Raw genomic sequence first — 21,946 nt, 5'->3', positions numbered from 1 at the left:
ATCGCCACTGTTAAGGCCCTTCGTTAGATGAGGCGTATGTGGTCTGCAATTGTTGGCAATGACTTGGCTGTTTCTTTCATAGAAATTACTCAGGCAGCTTCCTTGAGTTATTCGTGCTCTGGAGTCTGGAGAAGGTAGCCAGTAAGGCTGTAAGAGTTTAACCATTTAACCGGTTGACCAGTAAGCACCAGTTTCTGTTATGGTTAAACTCCTGCAGTGTAGCCGGCTCCCCGGGAACTGGTGCATGCCAGCAGCAGGTTTACAAGCTGGCTTCTGGAGTGCACTGGCTCCTGGCTGCCATCCCTGCTACTGGGCTCCCGGCAGCTGCCCCACGTTGTGGGCTCTGCAGTATAAACCTTAAACTGCAGAGCCCGCAGTATGGGGCAGCCAGCTTCCAGCCCCACTCCTCTGGTTGTTGGCCCCACTTCCGGGAAGCCAGCTGTCCCTCCCTGCTGTGGTCTCTGCAGTGCGGGGCAGCAGCCAGCTTCCCAGGAGCCACAAGTGCACCCTCACCATCCTTCCCTCCCATGTCCCACCCAGCTGTAGATCCCCAAAAATGGTTAACAGTGTAACCGCCAGGATTTTGTTGTTGTTACACGGTTGCTGTTTTAAAAACTTTTTTTTACATCCCTAGTAGCCGGAGCTGCTTGGTTCAGTGCTAGTTATTTCCTTGCTGTGCTGCGCAGTTCAGCTCCACTTTAAGGACTGGCTGTGACTATGAAAGTGTTACGGAAACCGTGGGACTCGGTACCATCTGGGAAGTGTTCTTACAGGGCCTAGGATGGACTTTGTGGCTGGAAAAGGAAGCTAGGTAGCATGTGAGACATTTCCCCACTCAAGCTGTAGTTTGCAATTGCTTTGGATAGTACTTCTTTTGCTGTATATCAGTGGCTCTCGGAGTGTGGTCCACATACCATTAGTGGTAGTGACAGTCTTGCAGGTGGGCCGTGGGCTCAGAGTTTGCCCCCCACTCTGTAGTGGGGAGCCTGCACTAGCACTCCAGCCCACCCGCCCCTGGCGAGGTTGGAGCACCAGCTCCAGCTACCTGCTACAGGGAGAGGTGAGCCTCATGGGAAAGAAGGGGCTCCGCGGGCTGCCAATCCCTCTCTCCCTGGCTCAGGGAACAATAGTGCAGGAAACCACTTGCCTGGAGGCTTTCTCTGCTGTTTCCTTTGGTCAGAATCACTGCCAATGGGAGCAGCGGGGGATGGTGCCTGGGAGCAGTGGGAGGCACAGAGCCAGGTAAACACCCAATCCCTTCATGCACCCCCTCTCCGACTGAGACCCCACAACCCACCACGCTCCTGCATTCTCCCTCCCAGCCCCTCTCCCCCCACCTCAGCCGACTCCTGCATCCAACTTCCTGGCCCATCCTCATCCCACTACTTCAACCAACTTCCCACCCACCCCTGTACCCTACTTCTTGGCCAGATCCCCCCCCCCCCCCCCCCCACTCCTCGTGTACCCATTTTGTCATCCTGGGTGGCTGGCTGTGGAAAGGTCTGCCTTGAGCGAGGTGGGTCGCGGGCCAAAAAGTTTCAGAATCACTGCTGTGTATGTATAACTTTCCAGGTTTTTTTTCCCACAAAAGGATAATGCTCTAAAATGTGAGATTTCACTATGTAGAATTGGGGCTAGAAAGTTTGAACGTTGCACTCCAGTTTAAGGTGTCCTTGAATTTCCTCCTTGCTAGAAGATAAATTGGTCACTGAAAAGCACAATGTAACTGTTTCTCTGCAGCACATCCTGGGATGTGGATCTGTCCCCTTCTTAACTGTGGAAAAGCAATACAGTTAAACATCACAAAAAGCTTATTTTGGGCTGTTGTAGAGAATCTATGAGCATGGATTTCAGGGGACCAGATGATGTTTGTTTGAGTTTAAATGGAAAGCTTGAAGTCCTCTTCCGCCCACAAGGGATTTGTTGGGATTTGTCCTGGTTTTAACAGGGTATTGGACTTGATGACCTTCTGAGGTCTCTTTCAATCCTTTGATCTATGAAATAGTAGTTGTTTCAGGGCGACTTTACTGTTTGCTGACTACTTGACTTCATCACAATTCGTGTTTCCTTTATAAAGTAAACTGCCTGTCTGATACAATGTCGTCTTGCCCTACTGCCTGTGATTATGATTGTGTTATTCCCTTTTTGCAATTGAGACTGCAGTTTGTTGGCATTTTTACCCTTTGAGTGACTTTCATTGCTAATTTATTTTTAAGTGTTCCCTGGACAGTCAACGCTACAAAGTCGGGCTGATTGTCAGGTCTATCCCTGTAGAAGGTGCTTAGTAATTTGCTTGGTTTCATTCCTTTTTAAAAGCACCCTGTTCATGCCAACATTTTAGGTTAATGTTATAGAATTATTTTTTGCTTGTTAATTTCTGTTTGTAGTGCTGACCAGGTGCTTAGAATTAATATGCCAGTGCTCTCCAGAGATGGTGTTTTCAATAGCACGTCAATGACCTACGAGCACAATTCCCACTGGAAGTCAGAAGGAAGTGTGCGCCTAAATCACGGAAGATGGGACTTTTAAAAGCACCTAAGGCAAATGTGCTATCATTTATCCATTCTCTTTGAATAGTGTGTGACCACTAGAAGAGTGTTTTGAATAAGTACTTCTGCACATGTACATGTTTGAATGTCCAAGATGCAATAGAAAACTTTTTTTCTGTTATCCAGAAAATCTTTTTTAGATTCTGGTTCTTACATTTTCTCTAGTGATAGTATTTCTACCTTCTGCCCCTCCTCAGCCCCTAAAACAGAGGTGGGGAACCTCAGGCTCAGGGGACGGATGCGTCCCTTGGCTTGCCTGGATTCAGCCAACCACCAAAGCTCAGGACACCCCCCCCCCCAGCATTGGCGGGGCTGGAGCGCACAAAATCTACTAGGCTGGGGCCCCCAGGCTCTGCTGTGTGAGGGGGAATGCAGGGAGTGTCTTTCTCCTTCTTGGTCAGAGGCCACAGTGAGGGTTTTTTTTTTTTCCACTTCTCACTTGCGTCCACCCCAACTGATTTTTCTGTGAATCAGTGGTCCCTGACCCCAAAAAGGTTCCCCACCCTGCCCTAAAGCCTTCCCTTGTTTTTGAGCTTTCTACAAAAGTCCTGGCCTCCTGTCTCCCAGAAGTAATGGAAGTGGGAAAAGTTCTTCTAGAAAGGAATTCAGAATCAACCACTTAAGAAATGTGCGTGGTCTGGAGCAAACACTTTTATCTGCAGACATTTGTTCCGGGGGTTGCAGACTTACTAGTCCGTGTATTGTTTTTCGGTATACTAGTTGGAAGACTGCTTTTAGAAAATGTTCTCCTGCTCCCCTTGCACACACCTTAACATTGCTGAGATGGCGCATAGGAACAGTGCTAAAGGGAAGCTAGGATTTTATTCTATCTGTTCTATTTAGAACAGAATTAGAAATGAAACTTCCTTGAAAATCTGCATTTGTTTAGGGTTTTTTTTAACATTTTTTGTTTCCATGAGCCAAAATGCATTGAGTAGGAGTGGGCAAAAGTCACTCAGTGGCCTGGATCCGGCCCACCTAAGGCTTTGATCCAGCCCCTGGGGCTGTTCTAGGCCCTGTCCCCTAGCACATTGCCTAGGAGCCGGAGCCGCACAAGCCCTTTGAACTACTTCTATTTAAAGGGCTCGCGCCTTCACGCCTGTCAGGCCTCACATTGCCTGGCAGCCACCTGGCAGGTGCGAGCCCTTTAAATAGAAGCACTTGAAAGAGCTTGCGTGTCCCTGGCTCCCAGGCAACGTGCTTACAGCGAGGCCGGGAGCAGTGAGGCCTTACTAACGTGATACCTGGGAGCCTCAGGGGAGGCGTGAGCCCTTCCAACTCCTATTTCAAGGCCTCAAGGCCTCACTCCTTCTGGGGCAGCCTGCAACCACTTCAAAAGTTTTTTAAATGGCCCCCGCTCAAAAATGATTGCCCACCGCTGTCACAGAGCCTAGCATGGATATAAAATATGTATCCACAAAATGAGTCATGGATATCCTTATCCATAGCCATTGGTAACCACGGATTAGCAAGGGCTCTAGAAAGGCAGTGGGAAATGTTCCTCTTGCACAAGTATTGGATACCTCTTGAGAGAACTAGTCCTTGTAAGATTTCCATCCAAATATTGTACACACATGATCAAGGCTTATTTGAATTACCATCCTGGCTTTTGGATGCTCCTTCAGACAGGGGTGAAGTTTGCTTATCGGGAAAATAGTCCAGGGCTTTCAAATGACTAACCAATGATCAAGACATTTGGATTTCAAACCAGATCTGCTCTACCCACCCAAACTCTTTCTGAAGTCATTATATTACAAATTCCTAAAGAGACAGGCATGTTTTTAAATAGTAAAAGCAGAGTTGGAGAGAGTTCTGTTTGGACACATGGTTGAAAGCAAAGATTGTTTCATCTGTATTCTGTGGAGAGTAATTTAGTACATTGTCATTTGTTTCAACTAGAATGTGTGGAGAAGCATGGCTGGTTATTTTCCCCCCTTTCTGTTTGAAACAACTTGACAGTTATTTAAAATTACAAAATTAAATGCAGACTTCAGTCAGCTTGACTGAGTTTTAAAATTAAGATTTTTCTGTGCAAAGTACAGTGAGAAATCTCATTTCCCCTTCCTTATCCCTGTGTCTCCTGCATCAACACCAGATTTAGTTCTGCTTTAGGGAGGCAGCATAATTTCAATCTGGCTGTGTCCCCTTGTATCCGTGGTTCTCAAGCTTTTTGCCTTGTGTCCTACCCTGCACGAGGCAAACTTTTCCACAGACCACCAGCCAACCACCCACGATGATAAAACGGGAGCAGGAGCGGGTGGAGGTCTGGCCCGGAAGTTGGTTGCAGGTGTGGGCTGAGGGTGGGGGGTCTGGGAGGAAGAGTGCAGGAGATGGGATAGTGGTGTTGGGTCTCAGTGGGAGGGGTTGCAACGTCTGGGCATGGGAGGGTTGGAGGGCACTTACCTCGCTCCATGCCTCCTGTCGTTCCCAGACACCACTCCCCATTGCTTCCATTGGCAGTGAATCCAGCCAGTGGGAGCAGCGGGAAAAGCCTCAAGGCAAGCAGTTTACCTCGCTATTTTTCCACCAGCTGGGGGGAGTGGGAGCAGCAGCGTGCAGAGTCACTTCCTCTCCACGCGAGCCAGTTCCAGCCCATGAAGTTCACTCCCCTCTCCCCCATACAGTGGAAAGCTGGCTCTGGTGCTCCATATTCACCGGGGTGGAGGGAGAGTGGAGCTGGAGTGCCAGTGCAGGCTCCCTGCTGCAGGGGAGGTGAGCCCTGAACCAATGGCCCACCTGCAAGATGGTCATGGACCACGCTTTGAGAACAGCTGCTTCATAGCCAGAGGAGAAGAATGTTTACTTGGGTATGTCTGCACTGCAGTCACAGGTCTGGCTGCAACACTTGTAGGTGTCCCCAAGCTAGGTCTGATCTAGCTAGCGTGCATAGGAATAGCAGAAGAAATGTAAAAAGTAATTGAAAAATAACTGTAACTGCTAAAGATCCTACTGGTTACACACGCTGCGGGCACTGAAGTACAAAGCTTAAACAAGTGTAAACTTTATACTGCACAATCTGCAGGGAAGCCAGCTCCCCGGGGGCAAGGCAAATGGGCTGCTGGCCCCGCTCCCAGGGAGCTAGCATGTAACCATAATGGAAACCCATGAGCTGATGCTTAGTAGTTAACCGTTTAAATGGTTACACGTTTATATCCCTAATTAGCAATGACGCTGCAGCAGCACATGTTGTACAGGTCCATCTGTGACCCTGCATATAGAACTTGAGCAGTTAGTCCAGGCCACCATAGCTTTACTGTAATTGTCACTTGCTAACGACGTGAAAGCTTGCTTGGGTATGTCTGCATTTGCTGCCATCACATATGCAGTGAAGACATACCCATAGTCTCGCTATGTTAGACTTAGATCTGGTGATTCCAAAAATACTGACTAGATCAGTTAAACCAAAATTTGCACTGATACTTCTTGTAGCCCAGCAAGATGGAAGCTAAATTATAAATGACCATAACATGACAGCTGAATAACTGGCATTATACAGTCATGATACCACTAAGTAATGTGAAGTGAGCAGCCTTTGGCATTACACAAGTTGTAGCTTAACGTGACTTATATTAACGTCCACGGTACATGCCATGAATGGCTTCTGTGTTTCTACTTGGACAACAGCCTGTGAATCCTGAGGGTCCATGCCGGTGGCCAGGAGCCCCCCTGGGTTAGGAAGGAACTGTAGATTCTAACACAATGGAGCATTTTGTGGCTGTGATACATTTTTCATTATGGCAAAAGGTGCTTCCTCAGAAACCAGCAATCTAGTCCTGTATCTTCGCAGTGGTTTGGGGCAGGTGCTGTGGCTCTTGTGAGGGATGTAAATGGTTAACCAGTAAGGGCTGGAGCAGCTCCCTGCCTGCCCCGTGCAGGGGCCCGTTCCAGCCATGTAGGGTCCACTGGCGCAGCCTCTGTCCGTGGCAGGCCTGGCTGCCCACCTGTCATAATTACACATCTTCTCCCTTGGAGCATGGGCAGGGAGACTTCACTGTGGGCTCTGCAGGGCTCTAAAATTGCATTGTAGATGTCTAGACTTGACCTGGAATCTGGGCTTTGGGGGCTATGATGGGTGGAAAGGCATCAGGACCAGGCTGTGTGTACTACTCTGCCAAGGTGTCCAGCAGCTGTGTTGCCCAGGTGATGGATTTTGGCTGGTGTTTGGTTACAAATCATTCAGTACTGAATGTGGGGGTCATGAAATGCTGGTATCCTTATTTATGGGAAAAGGGAAGCAGAGCTATGTGCTTAACTTGCCTAAATTGGGGTAGGGTCTCCCTCAGTCATAGAATCCTAGGGCTGGAAGAGACCTCAGGAGATCATTGTGTCCAGCCCCCTGCCCAAAGCAGGACCAACCCCAACTCAATCATCTCTCCCAGGGCTTTGTCAAGCCGGAACTTGAAACACTCTAGGGATGGAGATTCCACCACTTCCTTAGGTAACCCATTCCAGTGCTTCACCATCCTGCTAGTGAAATTGTTTTTCCTAATATCCAACCTGGACCTTCCCCCGCTGCAATCTGAGATGACTGCATCTGGATCTATCATCTGTCACCACTGAGAACAGCCTCTCTTCATCCTCTTTGGAACCTCCCTTTAGGTAGTTGAAGGCTGCCTCACTCTTCTCTTCAGCAGACTAAATAAGCCCGAATCCTTCAGCCTCTCCTTGTAAGTCAGTGCTTAGCTTGTGACAGGACTTAGACTTGGCAGTTTGTAGCTCTAGGACCTGTGGCCTTGCTTGTTGCTCAGTTAGAAAAGTAGCAAGCCGTGGTGTGATGGGTTGGATCGCAGAAATCCCCTTGGGTTTGGCCCCAATATGCTAATCAAGCCATTGATGCCCTTCTTCCTGCCCTCAAGGGTTCCCCCCCACCCTATCCTTCTAGGCCAGAAGCCTTGGTCTCCTCCAGCGAAGGTACAGAGTTGGGATTACCACCCCCCAGCACAGCAACACAAACGCTGAAGGAAACCAATCCACAAAAGGGACCAAAACCCCAAATAAATCCATCTTACTCTGTATAAAAGTTTTACACAGAAACAGCTAATAAAGATGTCTGTCCCCTTTGACCGTGAACAAGCAATATGCATATTCATTGCTCCTCCTTCCCCCCAGGTAACCGTTATTTACACTGGGCTTCGTAGTAGGTCAGGGTAACGATATAGTAAATTCAGAATTCACTGCTATGGTGTTCTGAGAGGTCTCCTGCTTCGTTAGTGATGATAAATGTTCGGCGCATGCATTTTCGCACTTTCTCACTATATCATGCCAGCTCTGTGCAGATAGCTAGCATAATAGATTTCATGAGAGCTCCCGAAGACCACAGACTCAGATAAGATTCGAAGGCACCCGAGTCAAGTTTATTGTCGAATGAAGTACAGTAATAGCTGTCAGTAGCCAGATGGCCTCTGAGCCCCAATGCATTTGTACCCGTGACAATGGACGTGGCTCAATTAATAGTGAACAAAATAGTGAAAGGTATGAACAAAAGTATTTTTATAAAGTATAAAAAGTAGGAATTGTAAAAGTAGTTGAAACAGAAAACAGATCAAAGTAAGTTACTAAGTTAAATTAAATCAAAGAGGCCAGCTAATTCTAATACATTAGGGCAAGAATTTGCATGTAACAAGTTTCTTAAACAGTTCTTATCTCAGGCTAGAGTTGATCTTTCTTTTTAGCTAGTACTTTTCAGCTACATGAAAAGGCTGCAAAACACTGTGTCTCTGGACAGAAAGCCTTATAAGCCAATCACTGTCCGAGACAATTTTAGAAGTGTTTAATGAGGCTGATAAACTGTGTTGTGTCTCTAGCATTCTCATGTGAACTAATATGGCTGTTGCATCATACTTTCTATTTAAGCAAGAGGTATCACACATTACAAACTCTAGGCCAATGTTAAATACATGGTTACTTTTTACTTCTGAAGTTGGACACTGGTTCTGAATAAGACTGGCAAATGCTTACTTTCTTTCTGAAAAAAAAAAATCCAACTGACTGGTTAGGAACATGTGGTAAAAAAGTGAAGAACTCCCTCACCACATTAAAAAACATGCATAGGTAAACTAGTCTGGTGTAGTAGTTCAGGACAGTGATGTGGTAAATTCAGGATTCACTGGTGTGACGTCCTGACAGGTCTCCTGCTCCATGAGTGATGATAGCTGTTAGGCTGTGTTCATTTTCGAATGCTTGCTTAGTATATCATACCAGCTCTGTGCAGGCTCAGATAAGATACGAAGACACCCGAGCTGGGTTTATTGTCGAACAAAGTACAGTAATACAGGCAGTCCCCGGGTTACATGGATCCAACTTACATCGGATCCCTACTTACAAACGGGGTGAGGCAACCCCGCACTAGCTGCTTCCCCCCAGCAGACCAGGGAGATGCAAAGCTAGTGCCCCCCATAGCAGACCAGGGAGAAGCGGAGCAGCTTTTCTCAGCAGACACCTCAGCTTGAGAATAAAGGACTGAGGGAAGTGAGGTGTGGGAGAATAGAACTGAGCTATGGAGAAATGTTTGTCTAGAGTTTCCCCTACAATATGTACCAGTTCCGACTTACATACAAATTCAACTTAAGAACAAACCTACAGTCCCTATCTTGTACGTAACCCGGGGACTACCTGTAGTTGTCGATAGCCAGACATGCCCCAAGCCTTTATGCATTTGTACCCATGACAATGGACTTGGCTCAGTCAATAATATGGATTTACTACTTCCTCCTAGGCTGGACAAAAAGTTTAAGTTGAGGTACCCCAACATTTATAGACAGAGATAAACAATCTATGATACATACCTTTCATATCCTCTTATGCATTATTGACACGTTTGGTACCTCCCCTTGTACTTTCCTCCAACGCATTTCTGTTCACCACCCATTCTTATGTTATGTTTTCACTGTTGTTTTCAGACACAATATCACTATTCAAACTATTTTTTCATGTGCTAAGTTGGGGGTGTCCTTGTACTGTCCTGGTGGACTGTATTTACATATTTCATGTGCTTTTAGCAGCGCTAGCAGTTCTTGTGCCGAGTTCATGTCCTGGACACTGACTTGCAAGGAAACGTCTGCTTTAGACAAGGCCTGCCTGTTATTCATAGTATAACTCTTGCTTAATTTGGCTCAGGTCTCAGGCCTTACACCAGGCCTGTGCTTCAGGTTCTTTCTTTCTCTTATATCAGGTCATAGAAGCTGCATCTGTAACATCTTAGAGTTAAATGCTTGTAAATTGAACCAAGCAAATGGCTGCTTTTGCATTTCACGGAGTTGCAAACTTCTCTGTACAAGTTTTTCTCAGAGAAAAGTGGTTCAACCCTTCTCACCCTATACACATTAGAGGCTGTCTGCTCCAACTAGCACTAATGTGAGCTGCAGAATCTTTAAAAGACATTACAAGCCATACACTTACGGTGTGTGTAGACTACAGGATTTGTTGACAAAAGTTGGCTTTTGTCGACAAAACTATACCTGCGTCTACACTACCGCCGCATTCTGTTGACAGAACGCAGCAGTTTTGTCGACAGCAATAAACCTCAATTTACGAGGAATAATGCTTTTTTCCGAAAGTTCTCTTTCGAAAAAAGGTGCTATTGCATGCAAACTGTGCTTTTTCGAAAGAGCGTCTAGACTCTTTCAAAAAAGTGGCTTCCTTTGTCGACAATACTGATCATAGTCTAGATGCTCTTTTTCGACAGAGGCGAAAAAGGCGTGCAGTCTAGATGTAGGCTTAATGGCTCTTGCGATGGGTGTCGTCACAGAAGACCCCTTAGGGAGGCTTTCTGGAGTTCTGACAAAGCCACTGACACTCACCTCTTTGCTCTCTGGGGCATTTCACCACCCTGTGATGCTGAGCCAGCTCACCTGATCTCTCCCAGGCAAGGCACAGAGCTGAGATCACCGCTCCCCACCCAAGGAGCAATATAGACACACAGGCATGCTCAGCACATTTCATTAGGGTGTGCACCCAAATAATTTTTTTAAAATGCACTTTGACCCCCATTTTGGCCACACCCTTGAGCCTCATTGGCCACACCTCTGGAGGTAACATTCTCAGGGCAAAATGGACACATGACCAGAAGCAAAAGATGTCATGTGATTTTTCCCCCCCGCCCCCCCGTACTTTTCCCACCATCCTCCTACCAATAGGGATTAATTTGGCCCCCACCAAACCCCCCTCATGCAACTATCCTGCAATTGCATTAACCCAATGTGTGTGACATTAACTCAGTACTGGTGCACAACACAAAATTCATTCTGCTCATGGGAGGAAACTCTTAGAGGGAACACTTCCTCCAGCCTCTCCGCTCCCGAGTTAATGTGGCTTGTTTGGATGTGCGACTGTGGCACCCAAGTTATTAATACATATCTCAAACCTCTATATTTTTCCTCTGCAGCCATGTCTCCTCCCCTTGCTCCATCAGCTCCCCTCATGCCTACTGCCCCCCTACCCCTCACCCTCCTCTGCTGTCCTGACTCACTGCCCTCAGCCTTCCTGAGACCTGCCCCTCTCCCCCAGCCCTTCTCTCCCCTCTGTGCCCACTCCTCCAGTAGCCCCACTCTGATCATGTGAGCTACCTCTCCTCATCCTCTCTCCTAACACCTCCCTCTACACACCTGCCTTGCTGCTCTCCTCTGGTGCTGGTTCCTCCCCTGCAGATGTCTGCCCTTCTGCTTCACCCCCAGAATCCTCTGGCACCTGCACCTTCCCTTAACCCTGAACCCTCCTGGTGCCTCCCCCTTCCCTCACTGCCCCTGCCCCCTTTGCCCTCTTTTTCCCTGATGCCCTCCCCCTCACCATCCTCTGCCCCCAGTCCTCTCATGCCCCTGTGCCCTCACACATGACTTGCTCCATCCCTGCCTTCCTCATGCCCATGCCTTCTTTCAAGCCTTCTCCCAGAACTCCCCCCTCTCCCCTCTAACCCCCAATGCCCTTACCCTCTTCTCTCCCAGCATCACCCTGTCCCCCTCCCACTGATACCTCCCCTCTTGCCCTTTTCCTCATTGTCTCCACTTGGCCCCCTGGCATTTGTGTATCCTCTGCCCTGTCCCTTGGTGCCTTCCCCTTTCTTCTCCTGACCTGCCCCCCTCCCTCTCCCACTCCTTCCTCGTATTTTTCTCCCCTTCCCCTCCCCTCCTCTCCCCTCTCTTACCTTACCTTTGGCTTCTGCCTTCCAGCTTGCGGGGCTGGAGTCAGTCGGCCCAAACTACAGGCTGGCCAGGCCATAGCCCGGGGGCGCCTCAGGGGCACAGCTCAGTGCTGTTGGGCTGGGCGGGGGTGCCACCCGGGGGGCCGCGCAGTGCTGCTGCTGAGGTGGGGCAGAGGCCTGGGCCGCAAAAATGGCTCGGGCTAGCATGTGTAGAGCCCCAGCTGCCTCTGGACCTGGGCATCACGGTTTTAAAGTCCTGGAAGTCACATCACGCCACGCCCGGGCGTCTCCCCTCTCACCTGTTGTGTGGCATTTGAGGATGCCGCGCATGAGCTCTCTCTGCCCCACAGTGCCCTGTAGATGGCCGCGGGGAATTTAAAATGAGGAGCTGCGGCGCCCCATCACAAATCCCCTTCTGGCCGGCTTGAGACATTAGGGTGTGCCTGGGCACAGCCGGCACACCCTGTGCGCACGCCTGTGCATAGACACTGAATCTCTTCAGGTCTGAGGAAAATGTAGATTTTTGGGCCTTGCTTTCAGGGAAACCACTTGCCAAATGGGATCGGAACCCCAAATGTAATTGTTCAGGTAAGCCCCCTTTAACAATGAAAGGAGGATGTGCACACTGATTGCTCCCCCAGGTGACAATAATTTACACTGGGCTTGACAGTACAGAAAAGTGATTTTTATTGAGTACAAGCAGTAGGATTTGTTGTTGCAAGTGAAAACAGGCAGAGCAAAGTAGTTTACAGAAAACGCATAGCTAGTTCTAACGCTTAAAACTCAGTACAAACTGCCTGTAAAACTGTTCTTATCTCAGCTAAACCTCCAAGCCAGAGAAGATCCCTCTCCCTGGAGTCTTTGGTTCATTCTCTTGGGAGTGCCATGCCAGCCAAAGACAAAGAGACTGAAAACTCTGCATCTTAAATAGCCTTATTTTTAGGTGAGAATTCTTCAGATTCCACCCTTCCATGGAAAATTACCTGGTTAGACCCATGCCAGTTGGGGTGGTCACATGACTTCCTAAGACCAGACGTAGCTTATATTTAAAGGAAAAGGAGACTGTTTACTGGTGATCATCCAGACATTGAAGGTAACACCTTTGATGACTTTCATTTGCACATTTAAAACGATAAAGCATACCATACACCAAACGTCTAATTTTACACATAAGAGTGGTACATATATCAAAATAAGAAATACAGATCCCGAAGATTGTGACATTAAGATTGATAGGCTACATGAGGCATTTTGTCCAATGCATCTTTGAATCATGCATATTTGTGTCCATAAATCAATTTCATAAAGCCGGGGAAGGGGGGAAAACAGGGCCAGCCCACAACATTTTGGCACCTGAGGTGGGGAGCTCAAATGACACCCCCATGTCCCCTTGCTTGGGCTAAAACTTTGAAAAGTCTCAATTCTGCCGCCTTGTTGTTCTACTCCCCTCATGGTACTGCTCTGCTGCCTACCCCAATAAAGGAGAACTAACAACTTAAAATGCCTTGTTCAAGAATTGTGAACTAGTGGCGCATTCCCCCCCAGTCTGGCACTCGAGGCGGTCGCCTCAGTTCACCTCATGGTAAGGTCAGCCCCGGGGGGCGGGAGGGGGCGGGGAGGGGGGAAGGGAGATCGGGTGGGTGTGTAAAACTGTCACACTGCTTAAGTCCAAAAGGGCTGAATGCCTTAAAAAAACAGAAGATACACGGGGACTGATATTCAGATTAGTCCAAACTGAAAAATCATGCAGACTTCCTCATGAGTAATCCTTGGCTATTGTCTTTTAAAATTAATGCAGCTGTTACTGGCTTTGGGAAGTGCCTACAGAGATAGAAATAGGTCTAAATGAGTGCAGCTTGCAGATTGCTTGTGCTACTGAGTTCAAATAAAACTATTATCATTCTCTTATCCTGTTGATGCCACTTGGGTCATTAACCAGTGCCATCCAGGAAATGCTACAACAGCAGTAGATATTTGTCAAGCAATGGAAGCTAACCTTGGATCAGTCAGAGGTATACACGAAAAGCATACTGAAAGAAGCATAGACTTGAATTCAGGTATTGACTAATGAAGGCACTTACACTAAATCCTTAAATGTAGAAGAAAAGAGGTGTTTAAGTCAGTTGAAAAAGTGCAAGATTTGATTCTTACAAATATACAATAGTGACTTTTGGATTCTACTCAACATCTCTATAGCTTTTACAGATTCCTGTCTTATAAAACACTTCTGCTACGTCTACACTGTGCATTATTGCGCAATAAGATATGCAAATGAGGTGCGGGGATGAATATCGCCGTGCCTCATTTGCATACCTAGTGAGCCACCATTTTTGTGGCACCAGCTTTTGCGCAAGAAGGAGCTGTCTACACTCCTCCTCCTTGCGTAAAGAAACCCCTCTTGCGCAGAGCCGTTCTTCCTGAAAATAAGCGGCAGAATGGCTCTGTGCAAGAGGGTTTTTTTTTTTTTTTGCACAAGGAACAATTTAGACAGCTCCTTCTTGCGCAAAAGCTGGTGCTGCAAAATGGCAGCTCATTAGGTATGCAAATGAGGCAGGGCATTTGTGACACCTTTTTAGATACCTGGTTCATAATAGGGATGTGAATGACTAGCCAACTAGTCGCTCCCCCCACCCCTTGCTGCCTTTATCAGAAAGAGGCAGCAAGGGGGGGGAGACAAGAGAGTGCTTCAAACCAGGAGCACTGCATGGAGCACAGGGTCTGCCGCTTTAAAACGCCATGTGCAGTCTGGGGCCAGCTAGGAATTCCCAGCTAGCCCCAGGCTGCATGTGGCGTTTCAAAGCGGCAGCGTTGCTGACCCCAGGCTCCTTGTGGTGCTGCCACTTTGAAATGCCACGGGGGGCTGCTTGAATCCCCTGCTGGCCCTATGCTCCCCGCAGCACTTTTGCCTTTGAAGTATAGCAATAGCAGTAGGGCTGTTGCTACACTTCAAAGGCAGAGGCGCCCTACTGACTAATGAAATAGTCGACTATTCGATTAGCCAATTATCTAAATTTAACATCCCTGGTCTATAGCTGTTGCTCCTAAGCCCTACTGTACTGCTAATAATAATGAAGAACAAACTGCTATACTTACGTTAGCCCCGATCCTGAAAAGCAGCATATAGCAAACAGCTGATCTGTGTCTGGAGGCTGTCTTCTGGGAAAGGCAGCTGGGAAGGAATGTGTTCCCCTAGAATACTGTATGTCTGGTATGGAGGCTTCAGGAGCTCCTTGTGGGTTTTAAGCCCCTGCTCAGAAAAGGGCAATGGATAGAGAATCTATAGACTCGTCCTCTCTCCAATATTGAAGTCCATCTGCAATGGTGCTTTACATTCCCAAGCAAAAATCCTGCCTGTCTCATGGAGCAGAGTGGTACTTGCTTGGTGGCTTCTCTGGGACTTCTGATTTCACAGAGGGTTGGCAGGATGTTTTAAAAATTATGCACAGTGGAGGTTTTCCAGAAGCCCTTGCTGTATGTGATTTGGAATACTCTGCATCACAGAAGAAAAGGTCAATGCACCTACCTTCTAGTAACTGCAGCAAGTAGCCTTGTTCCAGTACCTCAGCAACAGTGTTAGGGCTAACACTATATTTACATTTTGTGTTCTGTAAAATTGTCTTTGAGGGAATAATTGAATGTTGCAAACAAGTGACTCAGAACAAACTGTGCCTTATGAGAGAATAGCCTTCAGATAGGTCTTTGTTTATACTTCGGAGGTTCCACCCCAGTGTCTTTTGTTACGGTCTGGGTGGGCTTACATCCACCAGATTGCTCTTTGAGGCATGGGGCAGGATGAAAATCCAAGACGGTGAGATGTGGTGAAACATGGGACTTTCACCAGAAGTAACCAGCAAAATTGGATCAATGTGCAGATTTTGTATCTTTAAAAAAAGACTAAATTTTTAGATTTCAGGTTTTGTTGTGAGCATTAACACACATTATGCGTTATGCCTTATTAGAAGATTTGCCCGGTGTTGCTTGGGTACTAACTCAATTTCTTTCATTTTCCAAAAAACAAAAATTAAATAAAATGCAAGTGTTCATACCTCATTTGAATCATTGCTCTGGGGTGAGGCGGGGATGAGGGGTTCAGTGTGTAGGCTGTCCTGGGGAGAGCAGACTCCCCCAAATCCTTCATCAAGGCAGCTTGGAGCCAGGTGACAATGTTCACTAAATACGAGAGAGAACCATTTAAGATGAGGAGTTAACAAATGTTGCAAGAGACCATTCAGTATGAACTAGACAGTAAACATCTCTGCAGTCCCAGGGCAAAGGAGGGTTAATGGGTTACATATGAATTATTGAAGTGAGCCATCAATTCATTGTCTTTGAATCCGTGACTGTTTCTTTCAGGTACACATCTTTTGCTAGCTGCAATTCCAGTTGTGCTTTGGCCTTCCTGATTACACCTCTGCATGCTAGAGCAATATAGTTATGGGGTTCTCCAGTCATCTGTCCAAGCTTCCACTTCTTGTAAGCTTCTTTTTTATGTTTAGGCCCATCAAAGATTTCACTGTCCCAGAGGGGTAGCTGTGTTAGTCTCTAGCTTTAAAATAGGTAGTCCTGTGGTACTTTAGAGATTAACAGAAAAAATACATATTGAGCTTTTGTGGACAAAATCGACTTCCTCAGATGAGCTTCAGTGATTTCACTGTTATGATAAGCGACCAGCTCGGCTTATTTGCTTTTCTTACTGCACATCGGGATGGTTTGTTCCTGCACCTTCAATAAGGCTCCTTTAAAATATAGCCAGCTTTCCCTCCTCACGTTCGCATCCCATGGGGATCCTGCCCATCAGTTCCCTGAGGGAGTCAGTCTGCTTTTCTGAAGTCCAAGGTCTATATTTTGCTGCTCTCCTTCCTTCCTTTAGTCAGGATTCTGAACTCAACTATCTCATGATTACTGCTTCCCAGGTTGCCACCCACATCTGCTTCCCCTGCTAATTCCTCCCTGTTTGTGAGCAGCCGGTCAAGCTGCGCATGACCCCTGGTTGGTTCCTTCAGCACTTGTACCGGGGAGTGGTCCTGTATATTCTCCCAAAACTTCCTGGATTGTTTGTGTACTGCTGTCTTGGTCTCCCACCAGATGTCAGGATGACTGAAGTCCCCTATGAAAACCAGGGTCTGTGGTCTGGAAGCTTCTGTTAGTTATCTGAAGAAAACCTCATCTACCTCATCCATCTGACCTGTTGGTACATAGCCGACACCCACTTCAACCTCACCCTTGTTGCTCCTGCTTCTTAACTTAACTCAGAGATTCTCAACAGGCTTTTCTCCCATTTTATATTGGAACTCTGAGTAATCATACTGTTCTCTTACATTCAGTGCAACTCCTCCACCTTTCCTTCCTGCGTGTCAGTTTATGCTCTTCCATGACAGAAGGGTATATTTAAGCGTAAAGCAGAAATATGGGAAGTTCCCGAATCTGTCCTAATCCCACAGGTTACAATAAATTTGTGGTGGAAGCAGACTGCAATATTATGGTGTTATGCACAGTTGATCAGCTCTGTCCTTCAAATGCTATTAACTTCAGGCTGGGTAATCTATATTCGTGAACGTAGAACACAAAGTCATGCCCGCAAAAGGTTTAGGAGAGAATTAAGTATTTGTTCCCTAATCCTGAATGTTTATAAATCAGTATTAATTACTATAGAAGGAAGCATTCATACTTGAGTGCTTTTAAAGGGTTTACATCCCAGTTTTTTAAATTTGGCAATCCAGCTGGCTAATTAATATAGCTCAGCGCAAAAGAAGAAATAAAAATCTGTTCCAATGCAGCATAAGCATGCTGCTCTTTTACTTAATGGGGACTAATTGCAGCCATTACGGAGTGTTATAAATTAAAAACAATGGAGGGTCTTGCCACATCCTACAGGGCTGTTGGTAAATATGCTCGGAGGCTTGGCTCTGATTTGGGGGGCCAGAGTGGCTTTTTGATTCTAGGACTGAATGTATGTCGTGTTCAGTCTGTTCAGTGTAGTGCACAAGCTTATAATACTCAAGGATGTAATTATTTCAGTCACATAGCCAACAAGATTTAGAGGAGTCCATGGTAGATAAACACCATGGAAATACCGCAGTTTGTCATAATACCAGAGGTAGCATTCAATCCATTTTGTTGCTGTGCAGCAGTGCAAATAAAGAGGTGGGGGTGGAAAATGGAGAATTGAAAGTCTTATCTTTTTTTTTTAAACATAGGGCCATTTCCCTAACAGCAAGGAAGTTGTCCTCAAAGCAAAGAGAACATGAGCTGGCTGGAGCCAGCAAATCTTGCACTAAACATTTCCAGGGCTATTGATTGCCCCAGATTAAGCATTTAATCCTTTTTTTAATCACACGTCAATCCTACTGTTTACATGAGGTTTTAAAAAAACTTTTTATCCTTGTTCTTTACTGGTTTAGTAGAAATGTGTGTTCTGTGTGCCACATTTGGAGCGTTACAGACCCTGAGCAAATGTGTTACCTCTCTGCATTGCTCCATGAGAAAGAAAAGGTTCCTGTGGACATTTTGGTCCATAATACCTTGCCCAGTGTGTGTGTTGTCACCTTCTAATATTCCTCCTTCATCTGTTTTAGATTTAGCAAGACAAATAAACACTCTTCAGTTGTTTCTGCACATCCAGTATCAGGACTGAAACCAGCTACAAGTTGGACCTCCTTGGTGTTGCACCCTTGGGACCTGACCTGTCCTGATCAAGGGGATTTGCTGGGCCTGTGGAGGCCCCTCTCCTCCTGGCCTGTGCTAAAACGCTGCCCTGTCCACTTTCTCTCATCCCATCCCTCCCCTCCCTCCTTCTCAGCCCCCCCCCCAGTAAGGCTCCAGCCTGCCCTGTTGCTTCTACCTGGCCAGCCGTCGTTCCCTGGGCCAGAGCTCACCTGCTCCTGCTGTCCCCACTGTCACCAGGGCTGGAGTTGCATGGACACTGCCGGCCCCCTGCTACTTCCTAGCTACTGGGGCTTAAGTGCCTAGCCCCTCTTCCCTCTCCCACAGGGCTCCTGGCTCAGTTGCCGGTCCCACCCGTCACGCCCCCCCCCCCCTCCTCGACTGGGCTGTGGTAGGAGGAAGTAGGGAAACAGGAGCTGCATTGTTGTAGGATTTCTTTTAACTCTCAACTACAAAAGGAATTTTTTGTCATTGCCTGTTTTGTTAAAGACAGTTGCTGACAGCTATTTTGAAATAAATAACCCAAATAATTTAAAGTGGTGTTATTATATAGTGTTCTTTTGACAAATGAAATATGCAGAAATTTTCAGAATTTTAAAATATTAAGTGCAAAATTTAATATTTGGCCCAGAATTGCCGCGGGAGTAAAGTAATCAAACTCATCCTCAGAAAGCGTGGCGGGAGTGGTGGAGAGGTGAGAATATGCAAAAAATTAGTAAGTCTTGCTTGTTCTCCATGGCCAGCTTCGGCCATGGAGCAGTTTTGAGTTAGAATGGGGATGCCTTGTACTGGCAAACTCGACCTAAGTGTCCTGTGCTTTATAATGCTTTGTCTAGTTCTCAAATGTCCTAATAATTCAGTTACACATACTGAAAGCTAATGTAAGTTACAGTCCTGTCTATAGGTCTTGTATTTCATACTATTTGAATAGGAGTAGCTACTGTAAAGAATTCAGAGATTGAGAGTGTGAGAGAAATCTTGAAAGCATTGATGTAATCTGTTCTTAATTAGTACTTGTGTCATGGTATGTGCTTGGGTCTATAATGGGGTGCACTCACCTCTCATGAGCACCCCCTGGATGAGTGTATATGCCTGACTCTTTCCCGATTTGTGATGGCCCTAGGGTTGCCAGATGGTTTCAACGAAAATACCGGACACGCTTGACATGACATCACAATCTACATTACATCTTATTTAGAAAATACTGGACATTTATATTTTCTCATTTATATTTTCTCAATTTGTTTCCCAAATAGAAAGCTCAAATACTGGACTGTCCAGTTCAAAACCGGACACCTAGCAACCCTCCGTAGCTCTTCAGTGACTCAGCTGGACCTGAGTATTGGCTGGCAGACCTGAATATTGTTGATCCACTGTCCTCACCTCTGTTTCTCTCCATTCTTGTCCACTATGTTTTGGGTCAGGAGGATCCCCATTGACAGAGCTCCATGGTTATAAAGGTATCTTGGGCTCTCCACATCTTGCCCTAGTTTCCATAGCAGATCTGGTGTTTGTATGGGGAATGGGAAGAAGGTCCAGAATTGGCTCTTTTATCACTATTGGTAGGTCTAGACTACAGGGTTTTTTTTTGAAAAAAGTGGCCTTTTTTCAAAAAAACTTCCCCTGCGTTTAGACTGCCGCTGAGTTCTTTCGAAATTAAATCGAAAGGACGCGGCATTTTTTTCAACCATGGTAAACTTCATTTTACGAGGAAGAACACCCTTTTTTGAAAGTGCTCTTTCGAAAAAAGGCATTCTTGAATGCAAACTGGGCTTTTTCGAAAGAGAGCATTCAGACTGCCTGGGTGCTCTCTTTCAAAAAAGCAGCTTGCTTTCTCGAAAGTACTGGTTGTAGTCTAGATGCTCTTTTTCGAAAGAGGCTTGCAGTCTAGACGTAGCTTATGCCTTCAGGTTAGCCAGTCAGAAACCTAGGCATCAGTCATTGAAAACCATTCTACATACATGATACTTGTTTTTAACTTTTATTCTCTTGGAAATAGTCAATCAGTAGGTAATATGCAGGTTTTGCTTTTCTTAGAGGAGATGCAGCCAACTGAAAATCATGCATTTTTGTTAATTTTTTTGTATTTCTTTTAGCCAGATGCTGATCTGGTCGGTTTCACTCTCTGGGTTGCATGAACCGAGGTTGGTTGTAGACTGTAGCAAGAAGTCAATAGCATTTCCAATGATAAAAATGCTCCTATTCTTTAGTAAGCTTGGTACAAATGTCTCACCTTTTGGGAAAGACTGAACATAAGAACGGCCATACTGGGTCAGACCAAAGGTCCATCCAGCCCAGTACCCTATAAAGGACGGGTCAGGTTTGGGAATCTCCCTAACATCCTCAGCCATGAAGACTGAAGCAAAGAATTCATTTAGTTTCTCCGCAATGACTTAACGACGATAAAGTGCTCCTTTTGTATCTCGATCGTCCAGGGGCCCCACTGATTGTTCAGCAGGCTTCCTGCTTCTGATGTACTTAAAAACATTTTGTTATTACCTTTTGAATTTTGGCTAGCTGTTCTTCAAACTCCTTTTTGGCTTTTCTTATTACAGTTTTACACTTCATTTGGCAGTTTTTATGCTCCTTTCTATTTACCTCACTAGGATTTGACTTCCACTTTTTAAAAGATGTCTTTTTATTTCTCTGCTTCTTGTACATTGTTAAGCCATGGTGACTCTTTTTTAGTTCTTCTACTATTTTTTAATTTGGGGTATACATTTAAGTTGGGCCTTTATTATGGTGTCTTTGAAAAGTTTCCATGCAGCTTGCAGGGATTTTACTTTAGTCACTGTACCTTTTGATTTCTGTTTAACTAACCTCCTCATTTTTGCATAGTTCCCCTTTTTGAAATTAAATGCCACAGTGTTAGACTGCTGAGGTGTTCTTCCCACCACAGGAATGTTAAAAGTTCTTTTATTATGATCACGATTTTCAAGCAGTCCTGTTATCTCTTGGACCAGATCCTGTACGCCACTCAGGACTAAATTGAGAATTGCCTCTCCCCTTTTGGGTTCCTGTACCAGCTGCTCCAAGAAGCAGTTGTTTAAGGTATCGTTTAAAGACTCATGTACTTTACTCTGTCACTTTAAATAAAGTCCCAATATTTACTAATTTTTTGCATGTATTGCAGTAACATTAATCCTGATGAATCCAACTGGTTTTAATGGAGATGTCATAAGTATTTACACAGGCTTTCAACTGTAACTTAGCATCAGTTAACTAAACCGTTATTTTAAAGTATTGTCTTTAATTTTAATACATTACATTTCCCAGGGTCCTTGAGCAGTTACTCTTAGTTCCTGTTGCTACTATCTTCATTTTTCATTTTCCCTATCTTTCCTACTTTTCTTTACTAACTCTGTTTTGATGGTGCAATGAAACGCTTCAAAAATGGCTGCTAGAAATCAGCCTGATGCCAGTGCTACTTCCTGCACGATGCTAAAGACCTCATCCTAGAAAACAAGTTGCTTTTTGCAATCAGCCTTTTTCTGACCTAATGAAAAAAAGGGTGTTCTTGCTGTTAAGTCTCTGGACTTGGACACAGGAGATCTGGAGTTAAATCCTTGGCTCCATCACAACTTCCTTTGTGCCTTGG

The 21,946-nt window shown here is 45.9% G+C and overlaps 1 protein-coding gene across 1 annotated transcript in view; it reads left to right on the top strand.

The window, feature by feature from the left end:
* The window catches only part of GPC1 (glypican 1), a 340,184-nt gene that overhangs the window by 35,821 nt on the left and 282,417 nt on the right, over positions 1-21,946 (top strand). The window lies entirely within an intron of this gene.

Source organism: Pelodiscus sinensis, chromosome 10 (genome assembly GCF_049634645.1).
Source record: "Pelodiscus sinensis isolate JC-2024 chromosome 10, ASM4963464v1, whole genome shotgun sequence".
Taxonomy (NCBI): Eukaryota; Metazoa; Chordata; order Testudines; family Trionychidae; genus Pelodiscus; species Pelodiscus sinensis.
This window is presented reverse-complemented; position numbering and strand designations above follow the sequence as displayed.